General features: G+C 39.1%; 1 protein-coding gene and 2 pseudogenes across 4 annotated transcripts in view; all 3 read left to right on the top strand.

Annotated features, from left to right (window-relative positions):
- Positions 1-11,842: 11,842 nt before the first annotated feature.
- LOC106733168 (elongation factor 1-alpha 1 pseudogene) lies at positions 11,843-13,273 on the top strand (annotated as a pseudogene).
- Positions 13,274-16,707: 3,434 nt separating this feature from the next.
- On the top strand, positions 16,708-17,222 carry LOC102470439 (ras-related protein Rab-33B pseudogene; annotated as a pseudogene).
- A 490-nt stretch (positions 17,223-17,712) lies between these two features.
- LOC102494790 (interferon-activable protein 203) overlaps positions 17,713-19,762 on the top strand; it is a 16,430-nt gene continuing 14,380 nt past the window's right edge. For 2 of the 4 annotated variants that reach the window (XM_014584305.2, XM_006168862.3), the window contains exon 1: positions 17,713-18,040. The gene's annotated coding sequence lies outside the window, so the exon portion shown is untranslated. Of the gene's footprint in view, positions 18,041-18,451; positions 18,512-19,762 lie in introns of those variants that run through there. The other 2 variants (XM_006168861.3, XM_014584304.2) reach the window with 2 other exon arrangements.

The following is a 19,762-nucleotide window of genomic DNA, read 5'->3' as shown; positions in this document are numbered from 1 at the left end:
TCTCCTCTTGGGGTCTTAGGCACGCATGCTCACGCGCCCAGGGTGAGTTCAAGCCACCGGGTCCGGGACTTGAACGATGGTTGGCTACATGGGAGTCCAGCAACATAGCTATTACGCTAACTGCTGGCCCCTAATTTCCATGTATTTTTGAGGGTTCTTTCTGTGGTTGATTTTAAGTGTAATTGCATTGTGGTCAGAGAGAATGTAGGGTATAGTTTCTATACTTTTAAATCTGTAGAGTCTTCTTTTGTGGCCTATTATATGGTCAGTCTTTAAAAAAGTTCCATGAGGAGATGAGGAAAGTGTATTTTGTAGTTGTGGGGTGGAACGCTCTCTCTCTCTCTCTCTCTCTTTCTGTGTGTATACACACACACACACACATATGTATATATTATATATATAATATATATATATGTCAGATCTATTTAATTTATTGTATCACTTGGCTCCTGTGTCTCTTTGTTTATTTTTTGTTTAGGTGACCTGTGTAGTGGTGACAGTGTGGTGGTGAAATCCTCAACAATTAGTGTGTTGCAGTCTGTATCTCCCTGTTGATCTAGCAGTCTTCCTTTTACACATTTGGGTGCTCAAGCATTGGGTGCATAAATATTTATGGTTGTTTTATCTTGGTGAATTAATTCTTTAGAACTATTTAGTGTTCTTTATCTCTTTTTACCCTTCTTATCCTAGTCTCTTTTATCTGTTATCAATATCACAATTTCTGTCCTTTTTATAATTTGTTTGCATTAAACACTTTTTTTTAGCCCTTCGCTTTTAGTCTATTTATATCTTTGCCAAGGAGGTATGTTTCTTTTAGGCAAAATTTGGAAGGTTCCTATTTTTTAATCGTTGTAGTCTCTCTGTGTCTTTTAGTTGGAGAACTTAATCCAGTAACATTCAATGTCATTATTGACATGTGTGGATTTATCCCTGTAATTTGGTTACTTTTTTTTTTTAACCCCTAGTTATTTTGTATTCTCTTAGTTCTGTTCATCTCCCTTTGGATTTCCAGGTGTAGTATTCCCTCAGGTATTTCCTGCAAAGCAGACCTACTTTTGGTGAATTCTTTCGGTTGTTCGTGAGGGCATGATTTTATTTCTCCTTCCCTTTTGAAAGATAATATTTCTGGGTATAATGTTCTTGCTTAAATTGTCTTTCTCTCAGAGTTATAAATATATTTTCCCATTCTTTCCTTGCCAACATTGTTTCAGTTAAGAGGTTCAATGTTAGTCTAATGAGATAACCTTTGTAAGTAACTTAATATGTTTCTCTTGTCATTTTAAAAATATTGTTTTTGGTTTTGATTTTCACCAGTTTAGCTCTGATATGCCATGGAGAAGATCTTTTTATGTCAAGTCTATTTGGTGTTCTTCATATTTCCTGGATTTGAATTTCCAAATGTCTCTCTATATTTGAAACTAATATGTCATGAAAGAGGTTTTCTAAGCCTTTACTCATCACTTTACCATGTGGAATACACATTTTGTGACTATTTGGCCATTTAATGGTGTCTAGGATTCCCCATATAGTGTCTGTACTTTTATTGGTTATTTTTCCATTCTTCTTGGTTGCTTGGACTAAGAAGTTGTGTCTTCAAGGTCATAGATTCTTTATTCTGCATGGTCAAATCTTCTGGTAGTACTTTCAAGGGAGGTTTTGATTTCCTGCATCATATTCTTTATCCCTAGGAGTTCTATTTGATTCTTTTAGAGAGTGTCTATCTCTTAACAGATACTTCCTTCAAGTCATGGAAACATTATCTGAGCTCTGGGAATTGGTTGTATTTTCTCCTGCATCTCATTGACTTCAGTTACAATAAATATTCTGAATTCTTTTTCTGACATTTCTGTGATTTCTCATGCTTCGTCCATTGTTGGTAAGTAGTTATTGTGTTCCTTTGGGGGAGAAATATTTCCTGGTTTTCTCATAGTTCTTGAGGCTCTGCTTTGAATTTTAGTCAGCTGGTAGGTGTACTTCTTCCTACTTATTTGGAGTAGGTTTTGCAGCTGTGTGCTCAAGTGCTTCCCTTTGATGTGAATTAGCACTGTGCCAGTATTTCTCTTCTGTTTGTAGCAGGTTGACAATCATAGTGGAAATTTGGGGTTTAGATTTAAATAAAGGAGTTTTCTTTTTCTGCTGGACTGAGTGTGGGAAGAAAATTCCTCCAGAGACTCACAGTATTCAGATATCTGGCTCCTATATATTCAAACCTCTTTAGTCTCTGTGTGACTGGGGGCTGAGCTGGGAAGTGGGAATGTAAAATGATATCTGAAATTGCACATTGCGTTGCACATGGGCCAAGGCAGTCTCTCCACCCACACCATAGGCTTGGTAGGGGTCTATGGTGATAAGCTGAGTTCGAATAGTGCTGCTTTCCCTGTGATCCTTCTAACTCTGCAACTGCAGAAACTGGGTTGGTGGTCTTTAAGACTGAGGCAGCCATTTCTCCCACACCTTAGACTAGGCAGAGGACTTTGGTGATAAGCTGAGGACAGGCCATCCCATTTCCACCTGCTTTTTCCAACTCTGTGACTGCAGGGGCCGGAATGGTTATCTTGAAGACCAAGGAAGCCCCTCCTCCCACACCCTAAGTTGGGTGGGGGGGATCTTTGGTGATTAACAGAGGCCAAGAAGTCCTACTTTCCCTCTGCTCCTAGATGAGTAATGCCCTTTGATGCAGAATAGTTTTTAATCTTAATGTAGTTCGAGTTATCTACATTTAGTTTTGTGCTTTGGTTTCAAATAAAAAAGCTCATTGCCAAATTCAAACTTATGAGGATTTAGATATATGTATTCTTCTAAAAAATTTTATAATTTTAGTTCTTACATTTAGATTTTGGATTCATTTAGAATTAATTTTTGTACATGGCATGAGATAATGAACAAATTTATTAACTTGCATGTGACCATAAATTTGTCCCAGCACCATTTTTTTTTGTTATTGTTTTTCCTTATTGGATGCAGTTATGGGTTAAATTGTCTACACCAGTGACTAGCAGTTGGTGTAATGGCTATGTCACTGGACTCCCATGTAGTCAACCGTGGTTCGAGTCCTGGACCCGGTGGCTTAAACTCATGCTGGGCATGTGTGCATTTGTGCCCAAGATCCCGAGAGGAGAATGGAGGAGAAGGAATTGTGGCATGGCCATCCTCCCAGGGGATTATTTCTTGCTTTCTGTCTCTCTGTCTTTCTGGAGAGCACACATGCCCTATAGCAAAAACATCTCAAAAAAAAAAAAAAAGAAAGAAATTATCTCCATCAATATGATGTTGAACTCCTAAGTTGCAGTTCCAATGAATGACCTTATTTGGAAACAAGGTAATTGAAGATGAGTAGGCTAAAGTGAAATCATTAGAATGGGCTCCATTACATATAGTTTTGCCTTGCAAATGGGGAAATTTGAAAGCAGAGGGAATCATGCAAAGGAATAATACCATGTGAACATGAAGGTGAGGATTGGGATGAAGTCAAGGAACACCAAAACCTTTCAGCAGACCACTAGAACCTAGGGGTAGGTACAGGTCAGATTTTTTCGCACATCTCTCAGAGAAATTAGAACTGTTGATACCTTGATCATAGACTTTAGCCTCCAGAACTGTTTTGGCCACACAGTTTATAGCACTGTTATAGAGGTCTTAAAAACTAGTAAAGATTTTGGAACTTTGAAGTGGGATGCTGTTATAACAGATAACTAAATGTAGAAATGACTTTGGAATTAGACAGCAGGTAGAGTCTAGAAGAATTTTGAGGTGCATAATAGAAAAAGCCTAGACTAGTTGAAGAGATTATTAGTAGGTGTGGACATTAAAGGAGATTCTGATGAGGGCTCAAAAAGTAAAAAGGAAAGTATAAAGAACATCTCCACCATCTTTGGGAGGGCATATATCATGAGGACAGAATGTTGCTAGAAACATAAATGTTCAAGGTACTTCTGATAAGATTTCAGGTGAAAATGAGGGGCATGTTATTAGAAACTGGTAGAAAGGCAATTCTTATTATACAGTGGGGAGAACTTAGCTGTATTATATTTGGTTGAAGAGAGAGTAGCATTTGTAAATGATGAACTTGGGGAAATAGATGAAAATAGAAAATAATGGTAAACAAATGTTGAAGGCATAACCTGGTCTCTCCTTACTGCTTTTAATAAAATGAAGAAAGAGATAAATTGAAGAAAAAGCTTTCAAGAAAAAGGAATCCGAATTTCAGTACTTGGAAAATCCTTAGCTTATTTACACTGGGGGAGAGGGAGAGAGATACATGTCTCTGGAGAGAATACTTAGGATGTGTCTGGACAATGGCTTGCTAAAAAGATTAGGTTTGTGACAGGTGGGTGCAATGAAAGAATTAAGCTGAAATGCTCTCAGCTGATACTCAAGTACCTAGCGCATAGCCAAAGATAATCATTCTCAAGTCTTAAAATCTAATGAAATTTGGCTCCCTAGTTTTTAGATTTGTTTATGACTTGTATGCCCTTTTTTCCTCTTGATTACCCCTTTTTGGAATAAAAATGTCTATCCTATGCCTGTCAAACCATTGTATTTTGGAAGCAGATATGTTTTCTGGTTTAAAGATGGAGAGAAATTTTACCCTGGAATTGATCATATCCTGAGTCTCACCCATACTTGTTTTGTTGATATTTACATGAGATTTCAGACTTAGTTAATCCTAACAAATGAGCTAAGATCAGGGGATGTTGTGATAGGGTAAATGTATTTTCCTTGTGGGAAGATAGGAATTTTGTGGGGATCCAGTGTAGACTATAGGGTGAATTCTCCCCCACCCCTGCCTCAAACTCATATATAATTTCCTCATCACTGATACCTGAAAATGTTTCTTTATTTAGAAAGACAGTTATTGCAGATATAATTAAGTTAAAATGAAGTGATTAGCATAATCATTGTCTAATCCAACATGACTGATGGCTTTACATAAAATGTTAATTGGACACAGGGACACATAGATAGAGAAACTAGCATTGAGGGTGAAGGCAGAGGTCAGAATCCACAAGCCGAAGAACACAGAAAAATTCTGGCAAAACATCAGAAGTCAGAGGAAGAGACATGGAAAAGACTTCCTTAAATCAGTCCTACTGACATCTTGATCTCAGGCTTCATTTTTTCAAGAAAGTGAGATAATGAACTTCTGCTCTTTAAACTACCCAATTAGTGGTACTTTGCTAAAGCCACCCTTGTAAGCCAGCACTCTCCAGGGACCAGCTCCTTTCAGTCAGATGATTTATCTTAGTTTATCAGATTCTTTAATTTGCTATTTAAAAAATCCAAGCCATGAATTAGTGTAAATTCTATAAAATTAAGATTTTTAAAATTACCTTTTCTCATTGCAGAACCTTAAAGAGCTCTTGGTAATAATTAAGAATGCAACAGAATGGATGTTATCCAAATGGATGGATGAGTGACATGCTGGCTCCTCAACAGTGACATCTATATGCAGCTGTGAAAGTTAGCTAAGGTCTCAGTTCCATGGCTGTTACACTTCATAATGAAATTTCAGCTTCCAGTCAAGATCTAAAAAGCCTATGTATTAAGATGGTGTTATTCAATTATTTAAAACAGTCTCAGGTGACCATCAGGTGGCGTGGTGGTTAAGGTACTGGACTCCCACATGGCAAACTGCAGTTTGATGCCTGGGCCTAGTGATTTGATTTCCCACTTTCCTTCTCTCTCTGGTGTGTGCACCAGAGCAAAATTTAAAAATAATAATAATTGATAATAATAAATAAAATTAAAGAAATAATTCTTAAAATCTTCTCAGGCAAAAGAGGACATGAAAAATTATTAGATGTGATTTCTGTTAGTTAGAATTTAAGCAATTTTAGGCTGAAGTAATATGGTGACACTTTTTTACTAGAAAAATATGTAACTATTAAATTTACTTATTTATTAGGACTACCTAAGAGTAAGATAAGCTTTCAAACAGTAGAAAAAGTTGACTCTTGGTCAAGGATACTAGACAGGGCTTTCTGCTATAGGAGTAAGTTAAAGTAAACTTTCAGTTGTAAGTTACTTCCGTGGAACTGGTTTCAGAGAGGGATGAAGATAAACTCTCTGTTCTCTGCTATCAGTATAGAGGAGAGAAAGCAGTCAAGTGAGGTCAAGGGACCCCGCCTAAGGATTTGACCACATCACATAATCCACTTTTTATCTCATACATAGTCATATCAAGAAAATATTTGTGGAAGAGCATCTCTGCCCACCACATGCCTCCCGTCTCTCCAGGTGCATTTTTAAATGTATTCTTTTGTTTATCATAGTCAACCCTCTATGTACTTTTCTCACATTCTCTCTCAGCTTTTTTTCATGGTTAAGTGCCCTCACAATTTTTCATCGATCTTCCTAGAAAATCTTTCTCCATCTGCTGATTATTGGCTCTGTCTGCAGGAAGATTTTTCCAGATCACCTCTGCCTTCCAAGATGTGAAGTCCTAAGTGAACAGCTATCACTCCCCTTGCAGATATACAATGGTTATGGAGGAGAACATGCAACAAACAATGAAAGATAAAACTTACAGGAAAAATCTGGCTTCCCTACAGAAAAGCTAGAGATTTCATGAGCACAAGTAAATTGGCTGCATTTAAAGTCGATCTGGAAGTGTTCTGGAATGGAATTTTAGAACTGTTCAGAAACAGGAAGGAAGTGGGAGTAACAGTATGTGTCATTACTGCCACCTCGTGGCCATATCTAAATACTACCCTTTCTAACTTTGGATAACCTAGAAAATAAAAAGCGTAACAATCGGTCCCTCTCTAAAGTAGCTTCTATATCACCTGCCAGTTTATATCTGTATAGAACTATATTTTTATATCATCATGTACATGGTCTAATTTAGTCTTCAAAGAAATCAGGTGAAAGAAGCCGCCATCTAGCCATGTATAATAGGCAGACTGTGAGGAGGGACACGGGGTCTGCTATTCCTGTCGTGGCTTTTCAGTGCTGTCATTTCTCTGTGTTATTCATCATTTGTTTGATAAAATTTGACAGCAGTACATATTGTGTAAATGGTGCTTTGAGATGTTAACGCCAAGGTCTAGCTCATGGTCACTATAGGTAGACTGGAGGCAAAGATGGGCAAAGCAAAGAGATTATGAAATGGTAGGAGGTACCCCTAAGGGCTGGAACAAGAGATAATGAATGCAGGGCATCTACAGAAGTTACATGATCCCTCTAAAGTTCTTAAAAACAGGACATATCCCCCCCTTTTTTTATAAATCATGGAGAGATGTATTTGCACAATTGACAGGAAAAAAAAATAAAATGAGAGAGAAAGAAGCACCCATGACAGGGTGTCCTCAAGCAACGATACCCTCTCCCCGAGCCTTCCAGCTGCTTCTGGGCAACTCTCTCCCACCTCTCTCTTTCACACACATGCATGCATGTGTTATCTGGTGTAATTTAAAAGGGAAAAAAATTAAAGAAGACAGATAGGAAAATGGCTTTTCAACTATAGTGAGCATCAGAGCTCGCATGAAGGGCAGCTTCATTCGCTCATTCACTCTCCACCACATGCCCTGCTGTGAGGATGAGACTGATGGTGCAGATTCCAGCCCAGTGTGGTAAGACGGAGCTGATCTCTCGCATCCTGGTGTTCACAGGCAGCTTCGCTCTCCTCTCCTACCCCAATGCTGAGTGATTATTTATTATAGTGGAACTGAAGAGGTTGTCCCTAGAACCACAGAAGCCCTTTCTGACATCAGAATTGTTCAGTGTGTATGATACCTAATTTGGGGGCAGGTAGAAGTTAAAGACAAAACTCATGCAGGCTGCAGAGTGGTGGGGGCCAAGGACCAGGTGGAGAAGCATTCAAACTGGAGAGGAAGGCACACTGCCTCTGTGAACTGTGCTCTGGGATCAGCGCCAAGATAGCTACTATTTACCGGAATGTCCTCCCTCCCCTTAGGAATGTTCACCAGATTGCAGAGAACCAAAAAAATCTTTGTAGGCTGAGACTAAATAAATAAAGAAGACAAATGGGTTTGCCAAACGTCACAGTGACTTTTGTCCCTCCTTTCCCTTTCCATTTCCTTCTCATGAAAGACTAGACAGGTCAGTAGGTGGCATGGTGGTTAAGGTGCTGGATCTTACATGTCCAACTCCACAGGTTCAAGTCATAGACCCAGCGTCCTGAAAGTCACGCTGAGCATGTGTGCATGTGTGTCCAAAATCCTGAGAGGAGACTAGAGAAGAAGGGGTCAATGCATGGTATTCCACCCGAGTGTATGAGGGATGATTTCTCACTTTCCTTTCCTTCTCTCTGTCTCTCTGGTGAGTACACATGCCCTGTGACCAAAAAAATTTAAAAAGTCTATAAAGACAAAGAAGACTAGACAGGAGACAGGCCTGCATTGTAAGTATGGGAACTACCTCACTGCTGCACCCAAGACTGTATCAAAAGTATGAATGTAAGTTTTCCCTGAATAAATCTTCAAATATCTATCAACCTTGAGTGGTCTTCTTCCTTCTTTAATCTGAGCTTGCCCTCTGCTGTGGGGGAGTGGTTCTCTGGTCCTGTAGGGAGTTTTCCCATCAGCCTTCTTGCTGGTTAACTGTATTCACACTGGTGCAAGAGCCCCTCCCTCTTGGGTGGATTGTTTATTGGACTTAATATTCCTATAACCCTTCAATACCAAGATCCCTTGGTACACTAATATAACTTTATTTTAATCATAACATATGTGCTAATAGAATACAACCTATGAAATACAAGATAGTCCAGAAAAAAGGAATGTCATGGAAAAGAAAACAGCACAATACCAAGTGTGAGTCTGAGGAAGGAGATAAACCTTGACTCTTGCGTTAGACTGAGATCAAAAGACCAAAGGGCAAGGCTGTTACTTGAAATCCAAGTGGGAACTGGATAGACAAAATGAGCTTTCCAAAAGAGAAATAATTTGGTTTAGGCTTTGGAGAAATCATTCCTGCAATGACTCCAAATATTGCCCACATGGTAGTATTTTAAGTGAAAATTTTTGATAAGAGATTAAGAAAATAGCATTTGTATAGACTTAAAGGATGCAATTGGTGAGTTAAATAGTAAAGGACTTGTAGAAATTAGTATGGCAAGGAAGCAATTTTGCTTAGCAGTCAAGAGCAAAGGCCTTAGAATAAGAAGACAGACCTGATTTGAATCTGACTAAAGCACTCACTGGTTGTATAATCTTGGGAAATTAACTTAAATTATTGTATTTCGAAATTCATATGTTGAAATCCTAATCCCCAATGTGATGGTATTTATACAGGGGGCCACCGGAAGTTAATTAGGTTATCAGGGCAGAGGTTCTCATGATGGGTTCAGCGCCCTTATAAGAGGCATCAGAGTGCTCTCTCTTTGTCTCTCTCTTTCTTTTTCCTCTCTCTCTCTCTCATTCCCCTCACCATGTAAGGACACAGCAAAAAGATAGCTATCTGCAAGCCAGAGAGACCACACCAGAAACGAAATTAGCCAGAACCTTAATCTTGGATCCCCAGCATTCAGAATTGTGATACATAAATATCTGTTTTTAAGTCACTCCATCTGTAGTATTTTGTTATAATGGCATGAACTGACATAAGTCTTCCCTAAAATGGAGAAGCTCTACCTTATAGGGTTAATCTAAAAGTTAAGTGCAGTGATGCAAATATATTACTTATCATCCCCCTAGTGCATCATGAGAAATCAGTGTGCGGTAGGTAAAATTGCCTTTTTTTTTTTTTTTGGAGTTGGGGGGTAGTGAAAATTGCCTTTTTTTTTTTTTTTTTGGAGAGGTTTTTGTTATAGGGCATGTGCACTTGCCAGAAAGACAGAGACAGAGAGACAGAAAGCGAGAAATCACCTCCAAGGGAGATGGCCACGCCACAATCCCTTCTCCTCCATTCTCCTCTTGAGACCTTGGGTGCACACACACACACGTGCCCAGCATGAATTTAAGCCACTGGGTCTGAGACCTGAGCCACGATAGACTACATGGGAGTCCAGCGACATAGCCATTATGCTATCTGCTGGTCCCAAGTACTATTGCTTTTTAACAAGATAAAGACATTGAAAATTATGATAAGCATCTGTTGATGGTAACATATATAGTATCCCCAACTGAACTGATGAGAAATGTATTTGTTGGAACATTCACTTTACAAGCTAAGTAATGTATGTGATTGAATGTACAAAAATTTAAAATAAAATTCAAGAAAAAGAAAATGATGATAGGCAGATAGGTTCAACGCTCAAAAGTATTAATCAACATAAACATTTTCGTCCAACTGATCTTTGATTAAGACAGCAGGATCACACATGGCCAACCCTGTGGCTCAAGTCCTAGTCCTAGAAGCTTGAAAAATATTCCAAGTCCATGTGCTTTGATGCCCAAGATCCCAAGAAAAGGAAGATATGGAGGAGAAGTGATTGCTGTGTGGCCATGCTCCATGGGGGATATTTTACTCTCTCCCTGTCTCTAGCTCTCTCTTTGGTGAGTACACATGCTCTCTAGAAAAACAAAAACAACAGGATACTATAGAGAAGAATGTCTGTTAACCTTGAAATTTTAACAAAGAAGAAAATTAAAATCTGGCATTTATCCTGAGAATGTATCAGAGAAAAAAAAACCCTATGTTTGGAGGCAGGGAGATGAAGTGAAAGAATGATATGCTTGAGACTACTCATTCCCCACCTGAGAATGAGAAAGAACTGATCGTTAAATATGTAGACATTTTGTGAGCTGGTTATTAAGCATTTGGCATCGTAAAATCAACAGAGGTGATAATATTTACATCATGGAAACTGACAAAGGCTATAAATCATGGCTCTTTGTGGTTACTGATGTAATGATGAAGTTGAATTACTATCTACAAGGCCCTCAGGAATGCTGGATTCCCTCTCCCTGTGTGATAAGCAGTAAAACACCATGCTTTGTGGGACTGCTCCACATGGGAAGGTTCTGAGTTTGCATCCAGAGGCCTCCCTGAGTATGCCAGGCAGGCATGCACGTGCCCACGATCTGGAACTGGCTGAGGCTGGGGTGGGCTGTGCTGTCAAGACACCTGGTTGGAGATGTTGTCTTTTTGTGTCTCTGTCTCTGTTTCTCTCAGTCAGGGAAGAAATAAACAAAAATAGCTACTATGTGGGAGTCCAAAGATATAAGCACTATGCCATCTGCTGGCCCCTATTTTAATTTTTTTTAGATATTACCTGAGAATTTTCAAAATGCAATTTTAAGTAATCTAAATGTGCCTTCTAATAACACTGTATCACTTCAGATATAAATTAGGTAACTTATAAAAGAGAATTCCCAACTCTTCTCTCTTCCTATGATATTTGTACCACTCATTTCATTTATCTATAAGCTCTCACTAAATACATTGGTACTATTTGTACTTCAAAGAAAAGATAACTTTTTAAAAAAAGAACTATTTATTGGGGTCAGCAGGTGGTGTGGTGGTTAATGGTGCTAGACTCCCACGTGGCCGACCGCAGTTTGAGTCCCAGACCTGATGGCTTGTTGTCTCATTTTCCTTCTCTCTCTCTGTTCCTCTATGTTCAAATTAAAATAAATAAATAAGTAAATTTAAGTAAAATACATCTTTTTTTTAAAAAAAGAACTATTTATTTTATTTGTTTATTTATTTTTAATTTTGCTATAGGGCATACGGAGAGAGAGAAAGAGAGAAAGTGAGAAAACAAGGCACCAGGTCTGAGATTCAAACTATTATTGGCCATGTAGGAGTCTAGCACTTTAACCACCATGTCATCTGCTGGACCTAGAAACAGATAACTTAAATATTGTAAGGCTTTTTCACAACATTTTGGCCACCAGAATAGAGGTGTCATGAAAACCACCACTAAACCAAAGCCAAAATGGGAAAGGAGAAGACTCACATCAACATTGTTGTCATCAGACACACAAGTCCACTACTCCTGGCCATCTCATTTACAAATGTGATGCAATCTATAAAAGAACCATCAAAAAAATTGAGAAGGAGCTGCTGAGATGGGAAAGGGCTCCTTCAAATATGCCTGGGTCTTGGATAAGCTGAAAACTATCACCACTGATATCTCCCTGTGGAAATTTGAGACCAACAAGTATCTGTGACTATCATTGATGCCCTAGGACACAGAGACTTCATCAAAAACATGATTACAGGCTCATCTCAGGCTGACCATGTTGTCCTGATCGTTGCTGTGGTGTTGGTGAATTTGAAGCTGGTATCTCCAAGAATGGGCAGACCCCTGAGCATGCCCTTCTGGCTTATACGTAGGGTATGAAACAACTAATTGTTGGTGTTAACAAAATGGATTTTACTGAGCCACCCTACAATCAGAAGAGATACGAGGAAATTGTTTTAAAAAAAAAGTCAGCACCTACATTAAGAAAATTGGCTACAATCCAGACACAGTAGTATTGTGCCAATTTCTGGTTGGAATGGTGACAACATGTTGGAGCCAAGTGCTAATATGCCATGGTTCAAGGGATGGAAAGTCACCCGTAAAGATAGCAAGGCCAGTGGAATTCCACTGCTTAAAGCTCTGGATTGCATCTTGCCACCAACTTGTCCAATTGACAAGCCCTTGTGTCTGCCCCTGCAGGATGTGTACAAAATTGGAGATATTGGCACTGTGTCTGTCAGCCAAGTGGAGACTGGTGTGCTCAAACCCGATGTGCTGGTCAATTTTGCACCAGTCAATGTGACAACAGAAGGGAAGTCTGTTGAAATGCACCATGAAGCTCTGAGTGAAGCTCTTCCTGGGGACAATGTGGGTTTCAATGTCAAGAACGTGTCTGTCAAAGAGGTTCGACGTGGCAATGTTGCTGGTGACAGTAAAAATGACCCACCAATGGAAGCAGTTGGCTTCACTGCTCAGGTGATTATCCTGAACCATCCAGGTCAAATCAGTGCTGGCTGTGCCCCTGTACTGGACTGTCACACAGCTCACATTGCTTGCAAGTTTGCTGAGCTGAAGGAAAAGATTGATCGCCGTTCTGGTAAAAAGCTGGAAGATGGCCCTACATTCTTGAAATCTGGTGATGCTGCCACTGTTGATATGGTTCCTGGCAAGCCCATGTGTGTTGAGAGCTTCTCTGACTGTCTTCCTCTGGGTCATCTTGTTGTTCGTGATATGAGAAAGACAATTGCTGTGGGTGTCATCAAAGCCGTGGACAAGAAGGCTGCTGGAGCTGGCAAGGTCACCAAGTCTGCCCAGAAAGCTCAGAAGGCTAAATAAATATCCCTAATTCCTGCCACCCCAGTCTTAATCAGTGGTGGAAGAACAGTCTCAGAACTGTTTGTCTCAATTGGCCATCTAAGGTTAGTAGTAGAAGACTGGCTAATGATAACAACGCATTGTAAAACCTTCAGAAGGAAAGGAAATGTTTCATGGATGATTTTAGTTTTTTGTGTGTGGCAGTTTGAAGTTGTTAGTTTTTAAAATTAGTACTTTTTTTTTTTTGAGAGGTTTTTGCTATAGGGTGTATGTGCTCACCAGAAAGACAGAGAAAGACAGAGACAGAAAGTGAGAAATCAACCCCTGGGGGGATGGCCATGCTGCAATCCCTTCTCCTCCACTCTCCTCTCAGGATCTTGTGCATGCACACGTGCCTGGTGTGAGTTTAAGCCACTGGGTCCAGGACTCAAACTGCAGTCGACTACATGGGAGTCAGCAACATAGCCATTAGGCCAACTGCTGGTCCCTAAAATCAGTACTTTTTTTATGGAAACAGCTTGGCCAAAATCTGTCACAGAATTTTGAGACCCACTAAAACAAAGTTTAATGAGAAACCTGTGTCTTCTTTTGGTCAACAATGAGACTGTAGAAAAATGTTCAGGCAAAAAGTTGCATTTGTAATCATTCTTGTATTAAGAACCTGTTGGAAATTTTAAAAGAATATAATCATTTAGATCTTTTTTTTTTTTCTGGGTTGAGAGTTGAATCATTCTTCCATTCTTCTCCTGTAATCTTGGGCATGCATACATAAAAGTCCAGTATGATATTCAAGATGCTGGGTCTGGGGCTCGAACCACATTCTGCTGTGTGGGAGTCCCGTGCCTTAACCACTATGCCACCTGCTGGCCCAGATTAATTTATTTGCTTAACATATTTGCAGGATATGTTAAAAGTTCCTCAGGGAGAAGAACAATAATATAGATCAGAAATTTAGATCCACATGGCAAAAAGAATATTGGAGAAGGCATAACTCAAGATAAAATAACTTAGAAGATTTCTCTTATTCTGCCTTTATTTATTTATTTATTTATTTATTTATTTATTTTTGATTGTTCAAACAAATTCACTTAATATTGGTTAACTACAAAATTTCATAGGCAATACGTGGCCATTGTTACAGGATTTGGCCTTCTAAAGGAATTATATAAACAGATATTCTGCTTTTCTGTTAAGATTCTGCTTTCTTAGAAAGAGGTGAGAAATAATGAAACTAACTCCCAACCCAGACAGACTGCCTATGAAGAGGAGCATAGGCAGTCTGTCTGAAGAGACTAAGAACAATAAAGATGTATAATACAAATGACAAGTAGCAGAAATGTTAAGAGGATGACACCACAAATACTAAAGATACTAAAAGAATAATAAAAGAATATTATGAGTTGGGACCAGCAGTTAGCGTAATGGCTATGTCACTGAACTCCCATGTAGCCGATCACAGTTCAAGTCCAGGTCCCGGTGGCTTACACTCACACTGGGTGTGTGTGCATGCATGCCCAAGATCCCAAGAGGAGAATGGAGGAGAAAGGATTGTGGCGTGGCCATCCCCCCTAGGGGATGATTTCTCACTTTCTGTCTCTCTGTCTCTCTCTGTGTTTCTGGCAAATGCATGTGCCCTATAGGAAAAAAAAAAAACTCTCCAAAAAAAAAACAAAACAATATTATGAGCAACCTTATGCCAGTAAGTTGGGTTATTTAGCTCCAATGGACAAAATCCCTACACATCACCACCTAACAGTGTTTCATAAAAGAACAAACAAAACAAAGAACACGTGAAGATTCCTATCCTATTAAAGAAAACAAATTTGAAACCAAAAATCTTTACAAAATGAAGGTTTCAAGACTAGAGACAGATCAAGTCTATCAAATATTTAGGGAAGAAATATTAAGATCCTAAACACTCTCTTTTAGACATTCCGATGTCACTGTCATAACACAGCAAAATAAAGTTGTTACACAGAAAGAAAGCAATTTATCATAAAATATGCAAAAACACGTTTTAAAAATTTAAAAACCATACTTATCAATATATAATAAATAGTAACACATCATGAAAAAGTGTGCTTTATATCAGGGATATAAGATTGGCTTAACACTGAAAACTCAATCAACCGTTCCACTTCCTTGAGAACAAGAAACTCTCTTGAGAGGCAGGAGGAGAAGGCAGCTTGTTCAGAAGCCTAACTCCATGAAGGCATAAATAAACTTGGCCAGCTGCAGCTCCCACTCTACGACAGTTTCTTCTGGCCCTTAGGATAAGCAGTTAAAGGAGAATCTTAACAGTGTCTACTTCCTTTTTCTTCTCTAAGACTACGATTCTTACCACTGGGTCCTTATGCACCAGTTTAAAGAGGCTTTAAAAGTCCAAGGTAGAGCCAGGAGGTGGTGTGGTGGTTAAGGTCAAGACTCCCACATGGAGGATCTACATTCAAGTCCTGGACCCAGCGGCTCGAAAGTCACAGGGGGCACATGTGCTTGTGTGCTCAGAATCCCAGGAGGAAAATGGAGAAGAAGAGATTAGGGCATGGCCATTTGCCCTTGGGGTTAATTTTTCACTTTTCTGCTCTCTGTCTTTCCCCCTCCAGCAAGGGGACATGCCCTACAGAAAAAACTTAAAAACCAAACCAAAACAAAACAAAACAAAACCCTCAAGGTAGTATTTTCATCAATAGCGATTTCATAGCAGACGTTTTCCCAACCAGGAGGTGCATCAAGTACTGGTAATAACAGATGCCTATACCAATATCTCTTCCCACCAGGCCACTGTGAAAACAGAAGGAGGAGGGTATTTGGATGCTTCACTTTACTTCCCATATATTAAAGTACCATTGGAGGGAATGCAAGCTTCTAGTGAAGTAGGTGTAAGTCTGCTAAGTAAGGTGATTCTAATGTGAGAACTCTATTCCCTTGCTGGTATTTGGAAAAAAAAAAAAAAAAAAGAGCAGTTTTTTTAGCCGCCTTTTTTTTTTTTTTTTCCTTCGTTAGGCTACACCTGACTCCCAGAGAGAGGGAGATAGAAACAGTGAGAAAGAAAGTGAGAAATCACCCCCTAGGAGGGATGGCCCTGTGGCAATGCCTTTTCCTCTATTCTCCAGGAATTTGGGGCATGCACACAGACTTACTAGGCTTGATTTTCAAGTCTCCAGGTCCCTTGTGCCATAGGGGAGTCCAGTGACCTAGCCACCCTGCCATCTGCTGACCCTAAAAAAAAAATTGAAATATGATTAGCAGTGATTAGCGGCTTCCTCCAGAGTGAGGGAGCCTTGGATGTGGGGTGGCCAGGTCAGCCAGCCAGAGAGCTGGGCCCCCAGCCTCCTCCTCCGTGGCCTGGTAGGCTGGGACCTCTCTTTGCTGCCAAACCACAGACATGTCCCACCCTCTGGCAGCATGGGGTGGATCCGGAGAATAACTTCGGAAATGGAATCTTCTGGAAGCCAGATTTTTGTCCCGCATTTTCAGGGGCACAGAATTTCTGCCTCCTGCCCTCTCAAACATCCTGACCTGCTGACTCTGATGTCAAGACGTGCCTGACCTACTGCTTCTGCACTGGGCTCTTCCCCGGCTCTACAGACGGCACTATTGCGGTGGATTTCCGAGCAAGAGTGGTGGAGACAGATGGGGAGTGCATGGGGATCCCGTTATGGCGCACAAAGGACAAGAACATTCAGAAACAGCGTGATGCAGCACTACTACAGAAATGTACCTGCTGTGGTCTTCATGTACGATAGGACCAACACGGCTAGTTTCCTAGGTAGAAGAATGCAAACTGCATTTGCCAGCCAATGATACACCACAGATTCTGGTTGAAAGCAAATGAGACTTGAGAAGTCCCATACAGGTACCCATAGATTTGGCACAGAAATTTGCTGACACACACAGTAGGCCTTTATTCAATACCTCTGCTAAAAGCCCCAACAATGACCATGTGGAAGCTATATTTATAACCTTGACTCGTAAGCTAAAGGGTCAAAAGCCATTAATGCTTAGTCAGCCCCCTGATAATGAAATTAAACCCTAAGCCTGAATCAAACCTACAATGACGCTGGTGCTAAGTCTTGATGGTACTATCTAGTTTTGACTAAAGAAATACTTTTGAAATAGCCTATTTCCTGCTACCAAGGGGATCAGCCTTTGGTGAATTTAAGCTGTATAATCAGATCCAGTGTCTCTTCCTCTACCTTCAACCTGTCAGTTTAATGACTAAATGCTGAAGCAAGAAATCAGTTTCCACTGGATTATATAGGGAAGGTGTAACTCTAATTGCAATGCTTCTACCTGTATTTCTGTACTTGTATTGTGTCATATCCATTTTTTTAATGTTTAAATAATATGGCCACAACAATTATTTCTTCTCAATATAAAAAATAAATTAGATAGTGAAAAAATAGAACTTTGCTGTAAGTTTTTATTTTGATTAAGACATTTAGAGAAGGAAAACTGTTCATTTCCTCTGACTCACAGAATCGAAACCCAAGAATGTTGAAGGGAGGAGTCTCAATGTCGTTTCATAACTCTGTCTCACTGTGGGACAGCTCAGGATGAGATAACCAGAACTAGTCAAGTGTAGAAACTCATCTTTGAAAATAACTTATATTCTTGGCTTTTTGGGATTAGCTTTGTGTAGTTCAGTTTCTAAGAGCTTCACTGACTTATCTTCTTACTCAAACAAAACAAACAGCAATTCCTTCTTGCTAAAGATCTCCAAATTTGGATGACTGTTGAAGAAATTTCCAGGGAGGTGAGTCCTATGAGCATTTTTTGCAGAGAAGATCCAGATACCTGCTTGAAATCTTCTGCATCATAAGGGAGAAAATCTAGCACTGGTTCTTCTGGGTGGTGAGTCATTTTGGAATTACTTTCAGCTGTTTCAAAAGTTTTGATTTATTTCTTTCTGGTGACAAAGTATTGTGGAGACGGAGGTCAATTATAAACACGTTTCTGTTCCTACTTTTAAAATATTTTAAAGATCTTTCTGTTTAGCTTGGTACAATATTTCATGTGTGTGTGAACAGAATGTAAGGGCTTTTTTTTGGGGGGGGGCTGAGAGAGAGGTTTTTGATATAGGGTGCATGGGCTTTCCAAAAAGACAGAGAGAGAGACAGACAGAAAGCGAGAAATCACCCCCCAGGGGGGATGGTCACGCAGCAATCCCTTCTCTTCTATTCTCCTCTCGGAATCTTGGGCACGCACACACACATGCCGGCTTGAGTTTACGCCACCAGTTTTGGGACTCCAACCACGATCGACTACATGGGAGTCCAGCGACATAGCCATTACTGCGACTAGCCAACTGCTGGTCCCCAGAATGTAAGGTTTTAAATGTTGATTTCAGAATTTTATTATGTTTTAGAAAAACTTTCTTAATAAAGCTTGTCAATAATGTTTAAATTTTCAAACTCTTATATAATTTGTTTGCTTCCTTCATTTAATAATTAAAGCAAGTACTGACATCTCCTACCATAAAATTGTGCTTTTCTTTGTAGTTCTTTAAAATTAATATGTTATATATAAATATATGCATATTTATGTAAGTATACATGTGTGTATATGTGTGTGAGAAAGAAATAGTATACTAAGTAATACTATTTATAGTAATAGCAAAATACATTTATTATCATTAAACAAATCTATAATTAAGACTTTTCCCAGTAATTGAACCTTTCTCCATTATATGGTATCTGAAATATGCTGTCTTAAGGTATATTTAAAGTTATACTAACATACATAAACTCTTTTATTTAGCTATTCCTTTCAGAATAATTTTTTTAATATTCTCACTTTTAAGTAATCTTTTGTTAACAACTGTAGGTAGATTTCTTAAATTAAATTTGATGAAAGTTGTAATTTTACCAGTTAGACCCTTTCTGTGTATACTGATAATTAACATATTAATTTTTTGCTAAGTTTAATATACACTACAATATTCTCCTCACTGTCTTGCTTTTCATCTTCTCTCTACCAATAAAGACAAATACATTAGTGAACTGTCATATTCTTTTTGTCCCTCTCTCCACCATGTTGAGATACTTTCTGTAACTATTTTCTTAATCAGAGCTTATGACATAGAACTCATAATCAAGTTATTTTTTTTCACTCTTTCTTCCCTTTTGGTCTGTTGTATTTCTTGACTTTATTTTCTTATCAAATATTGCCTCTATACATGTTGGCTGTGGGGCTTTGTCTTGCAAAACTTGTGAGGCCTCGAATATAAGAAGACAGTGTTTGAGACTCTCCTGCTTAAATATCTCTTGTCAGCTCAGTCGATGACCTGGTAGTTAAAGTGTTTAGATTACATAGCTGACCACACGGTTTGGGTTCTGGACCCAGCAGCTTAAGAAACACACCAGGCATAAGTGTGTGCATGTCCAAAATCCCAAAAAGAGAGACCAAAGGAAGAGAAGGGATAAAGGCATGACCAAACCTCATGGGGATGCTTGCTCACTTTCTCTTTCTGTCTCTCTCTGGTGAGTGGACATGCTCTCTGGCAATATATATTTATATATACATATATATAGGTATATGTGTGTGTGTATATATATATATATATATATATATATA

Source organism: Tupaia chinensis, unplaced genomic scaffold (genome assembly GCF_000334495.1).
Source record: "Tupaia chinensis unplaced genomic scaffold, TupChi_1.0 Scaffold146187_1, whole genome shotgun sequence".
In the NCBI taxonomy this organism is placed as follows: Eukaryota; Metazoa; Chordata; class Mammalia; order Scandentia; family Tupaiidae; genus Tupaia; species Tupaia belangeri.
Note: the sequence above shows the minus strand (reverse complement) of the source record. Positions and strands in the feature narration are given on the sequence as shown.